We start from the raw sequence: 14,741 nt of genomic DNA, 5'->3' as shown, positions 1-14,741 counted from the left end.
TAGTAAATCTTTTTTGAAGGTTAAGCTTACAGACCCTAAATTTTAGAAATATTTTATAAAGAAACCTGGATAAGAATTAAGAAATTTTGGTGTATAGGATTTGAATAAGGCATCCTCGAGAAATCTAGGAAAGAGAAGGTGGTCGACTTTCTAAAGGAAATCTTTAGCTTATGCTTGAGGACAAGCATTGTTTAAATTTAGGGGGTGTGATAACGAGCAGAAATGCAACGTTATTACAGTGCTAAGTTTTAAACAATGCAGGATTACGATGAATAAAAATTACAAATGCGTCCAAAAGCATTAAGTTCACAATATTGCGGTCGCATGCGTCTATCGGCATTAAAATAGCTAACTTGTGTATTTTTGTGCAGAATATACGTTGATCAAGGCGGAAATGCGATCCAAAGAAATCAACGGTCAAGCGCATTAAGAGATTGCGTTAACGCAAGGCTATGCGATCATTTGGTGAGCGACATCTGGGTGAAAAGCGTAATAAATCACGATGGGACAGAAAGCTGATGACGATCGATTCCGAATTAAGTTGACAAGCCGTTACGACCTATTGTAGCAAGTACACTCAACTTTTTGATGACAAATATTCGGCGCATCGGACAGAGAATAATGCCATCCCATCAGTGCAATCATAAGAGAGAAGAAGCCTTCACCCCGAAGCTCTATAAATACCAAATAAAAATCATTTGAAAACACCCAATGAAAGTTTTTTTGAAAAAATAAATCATGTGATGCCCTGGAATCTAGTAAACTCTTTTTGAAGGTTAAGCTTACAGACCCTAAATTTTAGAAATATTTTATAAAGAAACCTGGATAAGAATTAAGAAATTTTGGTGTATAGGATTTGAATAAGGCATCCTCGAGAAATCTAGGAAAGAGAAGGTGGTCGACTTTCTAAAGGAAATCTTTATCTTATGCTTGAGGACAAGCATTGTTTAAATTTAGGGGGTGTGATAACGAGAAGAAATGCACGTTATTACAGTGCAAGTTATTAAACAATGCAGGATTACGATGATAAAAATATACAAAATTGCGTCCAAAAGCATTAAGTTCACAATATTGCGGTCGCATGCGTCTTATCGCATTAAAATAGCTAACTTGTGTATTTTTGTGCAGAATATACGTTGATGCAAGGCGGAAATGCGATCCAAAGAAATCAACGGTCAAGCGCATTAAGAGATTGCGTTAACGCAAGGCTATGCGATCATTTGGTGAGCGCATCTGGGTGAAAAGCGTAATAATTCACGATGGGACAGAAAGCTGATGACGATCGATTCCGAATTAGTTGACAAGCCGTTAAGACCTATTGTAGCAAGTACACTCAACTTTTTGATGACAAATATTCGGCGCATCGGACAGAGAATTAATGCCATCCCCATCAGTGCAATCATAAGAGAGAAGAAGCCATTCACCCCGAAGCTCTATAAATACCAAATAAAAATCATTTGAAAAACCCCAATGAAAGTTTTTTTGAAATAAATCATGTGATGCCCTGGAATCTAGTAAAGTCTTTTTGAAGGTTAAGCTTACAGACCCTAAATTTAGAAATTTTATAAAAGAAACCTGGATAAGAATTAAGAAATTTTTGGTGTATAGGGATTTGAATAAGGCATCCTCGAGAAATCTAGGAAAGAGAAGGTGGTCGACTTTCTAAAGGAAATCTTTATCTTATGCTTGAGGACAACATTGTTTAAATTTAGGGGGTGTGAATACGAGCAGAAATGCACGTTATTACAGTGCTAAGTTATTACAATCAAAGGATTACGATGATAAAAATATACAAAATTGCGTCCAAAAGCATTAAGTTCACAATATTGCGGTCGCATGCGTTATCGCATTAAAATAGCTAACTTGTGTATTTTTGTGCGAATTCCGTTGATGCAGGCGGAAATGCGATCCAAAGAAATCAACGGTCAAGCGCATTAAGAGATTGCGTTAACGCAAGGCTATGCGTACTTGTGTTGTGAGCGCATTGGGTGAAAAGCGTGTAATAACATCCACGAATGGGAGAAATTTTGGGCACAGAAGCTTGAGCGTACGCTTCAATCAAAGTTGAAATGAACCGTTAACGACGATGACTTGTTCACATACGCTTTTAGTGTGCCACGACATTAGTTGAACAAGAATTAGATTGGACGACCTTATTGCTGTCACGCAACGTATATCTCAAATTTCATTTTTTTACGCATCTTATAATCACTCCTCAGGGACTGCGCTATTCGGACCACAAATTTGATGCGAGCATTAAGTATCTTGTTCGATCCGCCATTCACGCTGAAACGAGATAGTGCTACGAAGTTAACAATATTCGCACCTTGGCACCCCGTGAGCTTGGGGCGTGCTAGAATAAAAAAAATAACCAAATTATAACAATCTTATTGGAGAACTCAGCCATTTCCCAGAGCTCGTGCTCCAGGGTGAGTTTTTTTCTTGAAATCAAAAATCATGTATGCATATCCCTAGGAAGTCCTATTTTGTTGTCGTGCAGGTATAGCGCAGCATTTACGACTTTTTAGAAATAATTTTATAAAGAAACCTGATAAGAATGTACAAGCAAATTATTGTGGTGTAATAAGCCGTTCATTGATCTGGCATCCTCGAGAATCATGAGGAAAGAGAAGGTGCGTCGACTTTCTAAAGAAATCTTTATCTCATGCTTGAGGAACAAGCATTGTTGTAACAAAAACTTTAGGGGATGATATAACGAGGCAGAAATGTCACGTTATTACAGTGCCTATAGGTATTTGACTTTAATTAGTTCCGAGGTGTTTCATTTAGTATTTACGTTCACACAATCATTTAGACAGTCTTCACAATTTGTAAATAAGCGTCGCATGTGCGTCACTTTTATCCTCGCTCATTGATAATCAATAGAACCATAACCTTCTGCACTCCTAATTTGTTTGAGAAGAATATAAGTATTGCAAGCGGGAATATGCCGGATCTGAAGAGAATCACGTGTCCACGGCAGCATTTAAGGTAGATTGCGTGGTGAATACCTCAATGCCTACTCGCTTTGGAAATACAGTTACTGTTGAGTGACGACCGCATTTCCTCTTGGTGTGAACAGCGTTATAATGAAAATCACGTATTCTCGCGCGAACAGAAGCTGATGACGATCGATTCCGAATGTAAGTTGACAAGCCGTTAGACGACCTATTGTAGCAAGTACACTCACTTTGTTTGATGACAAATGTTCGGCTTGCATCCCGCGCCACAGAGTGTTTAATATGTTCCAATAAGTGCCACTCCTACATACAGCTGCATACTAAGAGTTAAGAAGAGTGCCATTCATTACCACCTCTACAGCTCTATAAATACGGTTTCATAATAAAAATCATTTTGATACACCCCAATGAATATTTTTTTTGAAGCATAAATCATTTTTGATGGCACCTGGGATCTGAGTGAGAATCGTCTTTTGAAAGGTTAATGCGTACAGACTCCTAAAAATTGTTAGAAAATATTTTATAAAGAAACCTGGATACGAATTATAGAAAATTTATTGTTGTGTATCCAGGATTTTGATAAGGCACTCCTACTGAGAAATCTCAAGAAAAGAGATAAGGTGGTTCGAACTTCTTTATCTTAAGGAAAAGTCTTCTCTTAGGGCATCACATTTGATTTATGCTTTTTGTTACAAGAAAAACAATATCATGTTCAAATTTGTGGGGGGTCGTGGATTAATTGAGACAATAGAAATGCTACTGTTATTACAATTGTGCGTATTGTTAATTATAACAATGCCAGGAATTAGTAGCTTTACAGTGGGAGTGAAGGATGGGCTATCATTATCATACTCAATATGATTGGTCGCCGCTGATTCGGCGCAATGCATTAAATTCTCTGTCATCGTGATAGCGCCTTGACACAATATATTGCTGGTCGGCTATCGCAGTACAATAACGCATTCAAAGGAATTTCTAGAAAGATGTAAAGTAACTATAAACAGATTACTCTAAGTGCATATTTTGTGGAAGTAATAGTTTGGGGTAAGGGTTCTCGTGGCACAATGGTGGGTGCCTAGGTTATATACACATATTCACGGGTCATCATGTTAGTGCATTGCTCATTTACGGGGTCGCGGCACGAAAATGCGGATCAATCGAAAGAAATCTACAACGGTTCAATGCTCCTGGGCAGTGCTAATCATAGAGTGCGGGATTTTTTGTGTGTCATTGGTTGTATTTGTACTTCCTGAGCGTGGCTGTATGCGGGCTATTGGCTTGGAACATATACTATATTTGGAAGAGTTCACCGCTAATTCCTGTCAAGGTCATATCCCTCTCTATTTCCTTTTGAGAGGACTCTGTAGAGAGTGATATTTCTACCATGCCGACGGTCGCGTTCCTAGAACTACAGATGGAAAGCCGAAAGTTCGAGCGTCTAGGTAAGATTTGGACCGACAGTTTTTAAAGTGAACGTCGGATTGCTTTACACATATCTCAACGTGCAGACGAGACCGTCGGGCGTTAAAAATTTTAACGCACAGATTTTTAAACCATCCTCTGATTCTATATGCTTCTTTATTTGCCCTCTCAGCTGTCCGGTGTGAGCATCGGGTGTTTTCTACTTTCTGTCTTCCTTCTCTTCCTTCTCCTCTCTCCTCTTCCGAGGTTGCCGAATTCTTAAAGTTTGAATTCCAAGGCCCCGTCCATTACTAACTGGCCTATTTTACCCGCAAGTACACTCACTATTTTATTGAACAAACCATTCCAATCTCACCTCATGCCTGCTCTCGCATCTGCTGCGGATCAACCATTTAACTTTAAGTTTCGTCTTCATCCTACAACTACCAACTGTTTATCTAGCATCCATCCCCAACGATAGCCTTTTTTTTCCCTCTAGCACCCCCGTAATCAAGTGTTTCTTAAATTCGCGTGGCGAGATCGCAATGGACGACACGGAGAGTAAAGTTCTATATGCCCTGGCACGAGTACTATTGTCATCCGCAGAAGTTCAATCGCTTATTGAGAACCAATTACCTAAGTTGTATTATTCCTTTCAGTGATATATCGGTAGTTATTCGTGGTCTAGGTATATCTGCTTCTCTTAATATTAGCATGTACATCGTCCATTCCTTCCTCAGGTCATCGAGAATTTTTAACCGTCTTATTGTTCACCAATAGCATGTATGCATAGTAGTATACCGTATTTCGCCTTCATTAAGTATAATTTTCTTCTCTCTACCACTCAGATATTCCTGAGGGTCCAGGTAGGATGTGTGTACGCACTTGAGTTTATATTTATATATCATTACGTGGTTCTACACTCGTCGTCCGTTGCCTGACTGTCCGTTGGTAACGCCGTCTGTTGGTTCCCATCATCTCGCTTGTTGGTTTATTGTCTCGTCGTCCACCACCATCTCCGATTTTCCCCCTTGCCAGAAAGGGTAACCCCTTTTTTACTTATTTACTTGATATTCTTGGTATTGAGTACTGCCATATAACAAATTACTTGTTAATGTAGATTTTGTTGTGATTCTAAACAGAGAAGTTTAATGATGTTAGTGATTTGTTAAGTAGAAATAAATTGGTGTGGAAAATTGGATGTTGAGGTTTTTGTCTATCTAGATGGTTGAATTGTCATGTAAAGAATTTGTTGTGGATCATAGAATGGGGTACTCTGTTGCTAAAGAACAATCAATTCCGTATCATGTGACTTGCTCTGTTTTTTATAGATAGCCAATGGCACTATGGTGAGTTTTTTTTCATTGCTAGATTTCTCAACTTAAATGAATTGTGTCAATAAACTTTTGATATCAAGTTAGTTTTATGGGTGATTTGAATTAACTCTATAGTAATAGTTTAGCATTGAGAATGGGGATGTTTTTTCTGTATTCTTTAGTTTTCTCCTTATTCTTTCTTTATTTTGTATTTCTAGTATTTTGTTTGTTTTGAAAGGAATCTCCTCCGTTACTCCTATTGGTTTAATTTTAGGTAAAAAATGTGTTTCTATTCCTTTGTGATCAATTTAGTATATATTTTTGTCTGGGTCTTTGAACAATTGATTTATCATTTTGTAGTTGTTAAAACTACAATACTTCATGCATATATGGAGCTAAACATTTTCAAAAATCGGAGCACTTAAACGTACTTTTTATCAATTCTAAAATCACGAACAAGAAGTAAATGAAATGAATTAAAACTTAGAAATTGGAATTATATGTTCTAATAAAACATTAAATTGTCAAAATCATTACAGGTTCATTTATCGTATATTATTTTTATTTAAGAAATATATAAAGAGTGGTTAAAATTAGGAAAAACAAGATATCAACTGAGTATGCATAATGAATATATCGATTTCCTTGATGTTGCAAAACTTCATGTTAATAAGTCAGGAAAAAAACTTCAATGCAACTTTTTTTATAATTTTCATAGTGGGATTTTAGAAAACAAGGATTTTGGTACCATTTCTTTAATCTTTTCACTGTTATTGATTTGCATTTGACATTAATTATTTGTTATCTCGTTTTTGCAAAAGTAATTTGAATGTATTATGTACTTTCAAATGAAAATGGGTTTTGATACATCCTTGACGGAAGATGAATAGCAAAGAAAGTACATTTTCTTGGAGAGGGTGATTTTTCATTTAGTTTTCAAAAAGTTTTAAAATTACATTTTTGGCTAACTCAGTAGTGTAAGTTTTACATTGTTTGTTGAAGAATGTGAAAAGCAAACCCCTTTGACGATTTCTTGTGTAGGTATGTTTCTTATTGAAGTTCAAATTTTTATACAAGAAACTTCATATTAATGGTGCCGGAACGGAGAAGGAGCTTGTCTTACTTCTTCCACTTTTTTAGTGCCAGAAAAAGAAAGACACAGACTTAGTTCCCAAAGGCTCCAAACCTCTTATAGAACTTCTTTAAGAAGATGAATCAACATTTATTTCAACCCTTTCGTTCTTTGGTTTTCATCGGCATTATGGTCTATAGCTCATTAGACAAGTGGTCGGTGTAGTCATCTGTTCACTAAGCATTGTGGACTGAGCGGAAACCTTTCGGATGATTCCATGCTCCTGGCTTCTGATGCGCCTCTCTTTCTTGCTACGTTGAAGTGGACCCATCAGTGAAAAATATGTTCTCAGTACACCATGCTCCTTCTCGCATACGGCATTTAAGAGTGTTTTTCAGAGCGTCATGCCTGTAAGTTTGTGATGTTATCCGACATTCCTCGCAGGGCTCCATGAATCTCACGGACAGTGATTGTGGACTATGGTATTCTTGGCCAAGATCTTAGAAGGTCAATATACGTTCGGGCCTTTTCATTTGCCCTTTTCCCAATGGCTCATGATGCCTCCAAACATTTCGAGAAGCATTTTTGAGTAGGAACAATGAGGACAATCCTCCATCAGACAAACCTTAGGTTCATCATGATTAAAATTTGTGTTGATTGTGTTTTTCCAATTTGTGGTAGTATTCGCGAATAAGTTTGTCGGAGAGTATATTTAATGTTGTGGGAATTCATAACAAATTTGCTAAAACATACAAGTTATTTAATATTAGAATTCTAGCATTACCCCATTTTGAAAAAACTAATGCAAATTTTAGCAATAATTAATCAGCACTATGTACAATCTATTTTGCAATGTATGTTTAGTGAGACAAGATAAAAGACCACAGTAGGGTGATCAGGTAACCCTTCACCAAATGAGACTGTCCTCAACCATATACGGAACAAATTCCTTGCTAACGATAAATACAATCACCATTGTCGGTCCAGAAATGGTTAACCTCTTAACATTTCTTGTAGTGTAATCCTCATTTTAGATTCTAGAGTTCACCCCTATGAGCCCAACCGTATGGGAAAAAATCGATTGGGAAAAACTAAAGAAAATCCCATCTATTTTTGGAGTTTGAGTAAATAAAGGTCATATGCAATGTCATTCGTAAAGGATACAGCAAAAGGTGTTTCGAGGCCGAGCATGAAATTTTACTACAAACTAATGAGAGAAACTGAGGGATGTGTTGTCACACTCTATGCTTTCAGTCACTATAAATCCTCTCTCCATTCACGTCTGTATTGACCCTTATCAACACTACCATAGGGGACATAGCAAAGGTGGCCTCGAGGCCGTAGTATAAATCTCATAAATGTGAACTTTTAGGGAGATAACGTGAAAAGTGGAAAATGAAGTATCAATTATGCCCCATTTTCCTCCCATTGAATATTTACCTACTAGAAAAATACGGCTTAATTATTTTAACCCCTAGTGATTGTTAATTTGCCCAGAAGTAACACTTACTTTGGATTTTTAAACAACTTGATTAATGTTCATTAAACACTGTTAATAAACCTTAAATCAAGAAATTGCATGCTTGTAGCAAATCTATCTAATTTCTCTTTCCAGATTAGTTCCCAAGGTAGGGGTGGGTTTTCATTTTCAATTAAGCTTAAAATACCAGCCTAGTCAGAACTAGCCTTTCGACAAAAGGTTCCTTATAGATACATTTGTGCAAATTAAATCTTTTATTCATCGCATGCGTCCTAGAATTAGAAGCTACCGCATTTGAATTGGAAAATGATTTGCTGTCGCATGAGTGTAGCATGATCGCATGTTTGAACGCATTCTCAGGAAACGCTAGCTAAAAGACCTTTTCAGCCCGTTCCACCGCATACTCAGTGTATCTGTCGCATAATCAATCTTTTCTCAAATCCGCCGCATACTTTCCATACTTCAAACAACAAACCAACCAACCTTTAATTTATTTGTTACCGTAAAATGATCTTAAAAATTACTACCGCATATTGTTTTCCTTAGTCCCTGAGTTTGACCCTGGACTTACCAAGAAACTCAGTAGGATTTATACTTGGATTCTGCTGAGAAAACTTTGCATAATGCATTTTCCATCACCGCAATTCCTTTCATTATTTCATCACATAAAATAATGCATCAATAAGAAATAAATTGATTTCTTCGATACAGACTTGCTCCTAAAAAGTAAACCTACTCTAGTGTGAATACAAGATTGAAAGGAATCGAAATCTTGGAAATCCACGATTTCAATGTTGCCTTCAGAAGTTTTGGAAGAATGATCAATGTTTGCTATTTCATTATTCAAACAAAGTGTATTTCCAGTGTTTGGGGCAATAGATGAGACATGGTCAACCACTACACATAAATCAATTTGGAGGGACTTTGATAAAACTGACATCAACCACAAAATATCTTTATTTTCAATAATTCTAATAAGATTCGAATTGGCAGAACCAATTTGGTACATTGTCAAACGAGATATAGTTAACTCATTTAGAGGGGAAAAGTTTACCTTGGATATATTCCAAAAATTGTTGGAACCATGAATTTGATAGAATATGCGCCTCAAAATTTCGAAAATCATGCTTGTGAGAATTCTCATCCCATCGACCATCAAGGAGGAGTCTAATCCATTGTAAAGCCATAACAAAAATAGTAGCTTGTTAAAGAAACCACAAAAAAACTCAAATCGATGAACACTTTGTGTGAGTAACAAAAGTTATGACCATTTTTTTACGAAATGATTTGTTTTCCCAATCGTTAAAACAATAGCAAAAATAGTATATTCAAGGAAATCAAACTCGAGACCATCGACCATCAAGGAGGAGTCTAATTCGTTGTAAAGCCATAGCAAAAATAGTAGCTTGTTAAAGAAACCATAACAAAACTCAAAACGATGAACACTTTATGTAAGTAACAAAAGTTATGACTACTTTTCTACGAAATGATTTTTTTTTCCAAATCGTTAAAACAATAGCAAAAAAAGTATATGAAGGAAATTGAACTCAAAGATTTTCATGAGCAGAGGAAAATAGATCATTCCAAATTACAATCATGTATGAACATTACAAATTACAGTCGTAAACAAAACATACATTTATGCAATCCATACAAAAATTACAGCATGAACAATCAAATAAACAAGGAGAATGCTACGAACATTTGTCGACTCGTCTCCATTCTCCTTGCTCATGAACGCTCGAACATAGCATCCTCGTATGCTCGAACAACACGACTGCAACACTACAAAAACACTTCGCACTCATCCTCAACAATCGCCTTGCTCATGAACACTCTAGCAAGAACACGAACGGCCTCCACAAAACAACGATGTCGATTTGAATATGACACCACCAAGAAGGCTACCTTGGTATTGTCAGTGTGAGAATCCAGAGGGAGGGCTCTGTTTGGACTTAGTATGAGGCAGACGAAGGAGGAATGAACAATCATGTACATGATTGGGCAAGTGGGAGAAGATAGAAACCTATCGCATAGGTTGATGCCCAATCATTTAGCTAAAGCTAAGCGATCATCTAGCAAAAAGCTAAGCGATTGTTTAGCTCAGTGTCTGTCGCCTAGAAAACACAACACGATCGCTTACTTCGCTCAAGCTGTCGCTTAGTAAATCGGTATTTACTTAACAAGCTCCGTGAGTTTCTTTTTCAAGAGAGAAAACTCAAAACAATTTTTTTTCCAAAAGTTTTGTAAAAAACTTACTAAAATTAAGAAAACAATTTTCTTTTTAACTCACGGTTACCATGAACCACCAATAACCTCCCACTCAATTGGTTATTAGAGAAAAATAATTAATTATCAAATAATTAATATCATTATAAATATAAATGATAACCAACTTATCATACTATATTTATAACTTATAGATTTAATATTTCATCTCATGAAACATATAAACCATAGTTATTTTTATATTTCATGGTACTTAATGTAAATCTCATTTACATCAATCCTCCACTAGATGTATCTCATAGATCATACCGAATATATCACATATAATCAAAATACCTCTTGTCAATTTGAACATTTCAAATCAACATCAAGAACTGATCCTTAATTGAATCCATTGAGCTACCAAGGGGACCTTATGGACCTATAGCTCAAAGCTCCAACGATATGTGAATAACCGACTAAAGTCTTTAGTCACGGGATCCACCATTTGTTAACTGCTAAACACTCCACTAAAAACCGACAGCTGAACTCTTCTTACCAACGATATATTATGTGTTCATCTTAACCAATCAGTACTGCGACAACCCTTCACAGATCACTCATAAGTACAGCTCGGCCAATAACCGTTATGCCCCTATAGTTACATTTAACTCCTTAAGTACCACTGATCCCTCTAATGAACATAAGTCATAGTCCTACTATGACTGAGTCTTCTCTTCCAAAAAGAAATTATGACCACTATGTTCAAGCCCCGATATCAACCCTCAAGGGAGCAATCTCTTTATTTATTCCTGCTACGGGAAAGAAGTGAATTCCATCTTGTGGATTGAGTTCCCAGCTCCCAGATGAGATAAGTCCCCAAAAAGATAGGCATGTTGAGTTGGCAATCTGGCCACTCTCACCCATACTAATCAAAGGACTGCCCTCAAAGGCAAGAGTTCCCAAAACACTCAGGATTGAGGTCGTGTCACCTACGATCGTTTAGGTGAGATGCAATTCCTTAATATCAATGGTGTTATATACAGAGTCTAGTCATCTCGTGGTCCAGGTCTTATACAGACTCTTTGTATGGGACACCCCCGCTCGTACGTCTCTACATGAACTGTTAAGATCTACCATCTGTAGTAGTTTACAACACTTGTAAATCTCTACAAAGCGAGCCGTATCCACAGTGTCACTAGAATCAAGTATCCCACCTTAATCCTTATACTATAGACCTATTTAGGTTATCACTTAAGTCATGATCCACATGTATATCATATATGTTGGGATTAGTGTCCTAATTCTCTCGGAGTCTCGTTGTTTTGTAAAGATACACATTTTTCAATGAATAAAATCAGTATTATTTAATTCTGACATTTATTCATATCAAATAAACAAAGCTTCTAGGTTATCTTATGTGAACTTAAGCATGTATATATGATATACAAGTGGATCATGCCTTAAGTGATAACCTAAATAGGTATGTAGTATAAGGATTAAGGTGGGATACCTGATCCTAGTGACACTACGGATATGGCTCGCTTTGTAGAAGTTTGCAAATGTTTTAAACTACTACAGATGGTAGATCCTAACCATTCATGCGGATGTGCGAGTGGGGGTGTTAAACCCGAAATTCCATTTTCCCTTTTAGGCAAGAAATAAAAGAGATTAACTAAGTATGAGTTAGATCCTAAGTTAAAAGAGTAAGGAAAATTCTAAGTGTTTAAATAGGATTTGTTAAATAGCTTTGAAATAAGCCTTAACTAGTAATATTGTTAAGTATGAATCCAAAAGAACTATGCGTTGGACGCTAGAATAATAGCTAAGTATTAAGTAATGTGTTGGCCATTAGAATCTGAGAGGTTATTTGGGAATTGGAAGAGGCTGAAGTATGGTCGATAGGAAAGGCTATGCGGGGATAAGCATGCGACAGCCAATGTTTGAGAGGTTAATAGAGCATGCGATGGCCTCAAAGTTGTGCAGACATAAGCGCAAAATGCTGGGGACGTGCACACATTGATCGTGTATGCGGAAATGGAACGCGCATGCATTGATCGTGTATCCAACAATATTGCGATGGTATGCGACAATACTATGTGATGGAGGCATGCGGCGATGCTACGCAAGGGTATGCGGCGATACTATGTGTTAATGTTATACAGCAACGCTATGCGTTGATGCTATGTGGCAATGCTATGGGTTGGTGTTATGTGGCGATACCATGCGTTGGTAGTATGTGGCAACAGTGTTAGACGATGAACTATGCGGTAATGAGACGAGCCATGGTGGGCGCATAGTGGAACGACTTGCGTTGCTAAGGCTTACGGTACAGAGGGTTGTTATGCATGGACGATGTGTTATGCATTGGAAATCTGAGGGTATGTGGGCGCCTAGGATGATACTTGAGCAAATAGTATGCGGTGGAAGAGGGTTGGTCATAATCCTAGTTGAGCACATAAGGCAAGGGTAAGCCATGTGGTAGGGGGCATGCGGCCAGGGATGAGCCTTGCGAGCATCTAGCATATGTGACCAAGTTATGTTAATGGATGCACAAGGTCAGGTTGTGTTAATTGAAAATGGCACAACCGAGGAAAGTATGTCCCGTATAGGGAAAGGTGCTACGTGGCAATGGCTTGAAGGGCATTGTGTGAAGATTTAAAGGACACCAAAAGGATGCAAAGATAGGATGAACGCATGCGCCTAGGGGTGGTGTCCAGACGTAGGTATGTTGCGCCAATTGGATGGACGCAAATAAAGTGAATGGAAGCATTTGTGGTAGATGGGTGTATATGAGATTGAATGAATGCATTCCATGTCGCCATCCAGACATGTGGCCTATTGGGAAGAAATCTTAGGCCTTAAGCAAATAAGGTAGATGCACGAGAAGACATGCAAAATTAAACCTTAAGTGCTAGCTATGGAAGAGGAAGACACCTAAGGTTGCGTTGATATAAGGGTTGCGTTGATAGTGTAGGGTAAAGACACATCAAGCAGAAGGTGGAAGACGCTGGGAGTTAGCAGGATGCAAGGAATACACCTGGTTATGAGCAATGGAAAAGGTGTCGGGTAAAAGAGAGGGGTTAAACGCCTATAAAAGGGGTAGAGCGCCTCACTTCAACCTACAAATCAGTTAAGTACATAAAAACCACAAGAAAGGAAAGAATAAGAGATATTCGTAGAAGGAAAGAAGGCATTGTTCGGGCAGAAGTATGATGACATGCAGAAATGCATGTCATCTTAGGCCTTTTACTTAGAATTATGAAGGTTGTTAGGTAGAATATGCATCGAACATGATAGGAATTCACAAGAATATGAGCTTGCATCAATCAGCATGTCGAATCTTAGCTAACCCGTTATTTTGCGTTAATTATGCGTTCAATGTTCTATTTTTGTAGCCAATGCAGGAAATGAACGCAAACGCGGAAATCGGACCATCGCATCAACGACCATATGTGGAGAAACACTCCATCGCAAAGGCAAACACATCGATCAACTCATGGATGTTGCGGTAATCAGCCGTATGCGTCCATCGCATGGGAGTTACGCTCGTCAAGCGATTGCGGTCATCATGTCAAGTTGCGGTGTTAAGCGAATGCGGCCATTGAATGATTGTAGCTACGTGAAAACGCATTCTAATGGGATCAACGCAAGGTAGGTGGAATGAATGCATCAACGCATCTACCTCGAGAAAATCCAAAGCTGATGTTTACATTTCACCTACCACGCCATTAGTGCCAGAGGTTCAGAAAAGGACTAATGCGCCGGACGTTAGACTCAGAGCGTCCAATTAATGCTGTTAGCGACCCAAGCTCAAGGTCGCCTGAGGTTCGCCTATGGCAGATCCTTGCGATCTAGAGAAATGCGTGAAAAGACGGCAAAGAATTCTTCACCTTTTTCATCCATTCCAAGTGATGACCAGAGCCTTCGATCAGAGCCTTCAACCGGAGTTAGATCTCGAGAGAGTCAGCTCATCCACCCATCCATGGCACCACCGACAGCCTTGACGCACATCCGCTGGAAGTAAATATTTACTTCCAGTCAGTCATTCCTTTTTCCTTTCTTTTCCTATATTGTATTTTATAACATTTTGAATTAAGAAATTAATACAATGTGTTTTTCAATGCATTTCTCTATTCTTTCGACTGCATCTCTATCTTCTTGCTTAGCATCTTTACTTTCATTGCAACACTTAGTAGGATTACTTAGGTATTGTATACTTAGTCCTGTGGATTAGGGATATGAAGCATGTAGCAACCCACCGAGAGGTGTGCGTTGTGCGAGTATGTGAGTAATCTTATTTG

The sequence above is a fragment of the Benincasa hispida genome, unplaced genomic scaffold, assembly GCF_009727055.1.
Source record: "Benincasa hispida cultivar B227 unplaced genomic scaffold, ASM972705v1 Contig425, whole genome shotgun sequence".
Lineage (NCBI taxonomy): Eukaryota > Viridiplantae > Streptophyta > Magnoliopsida > Cucurbitales > Cucurbitaceae > Benincasa > Benincasa hispida.
Note: the sequence above shows the minus strand (reverse complement) of the source record.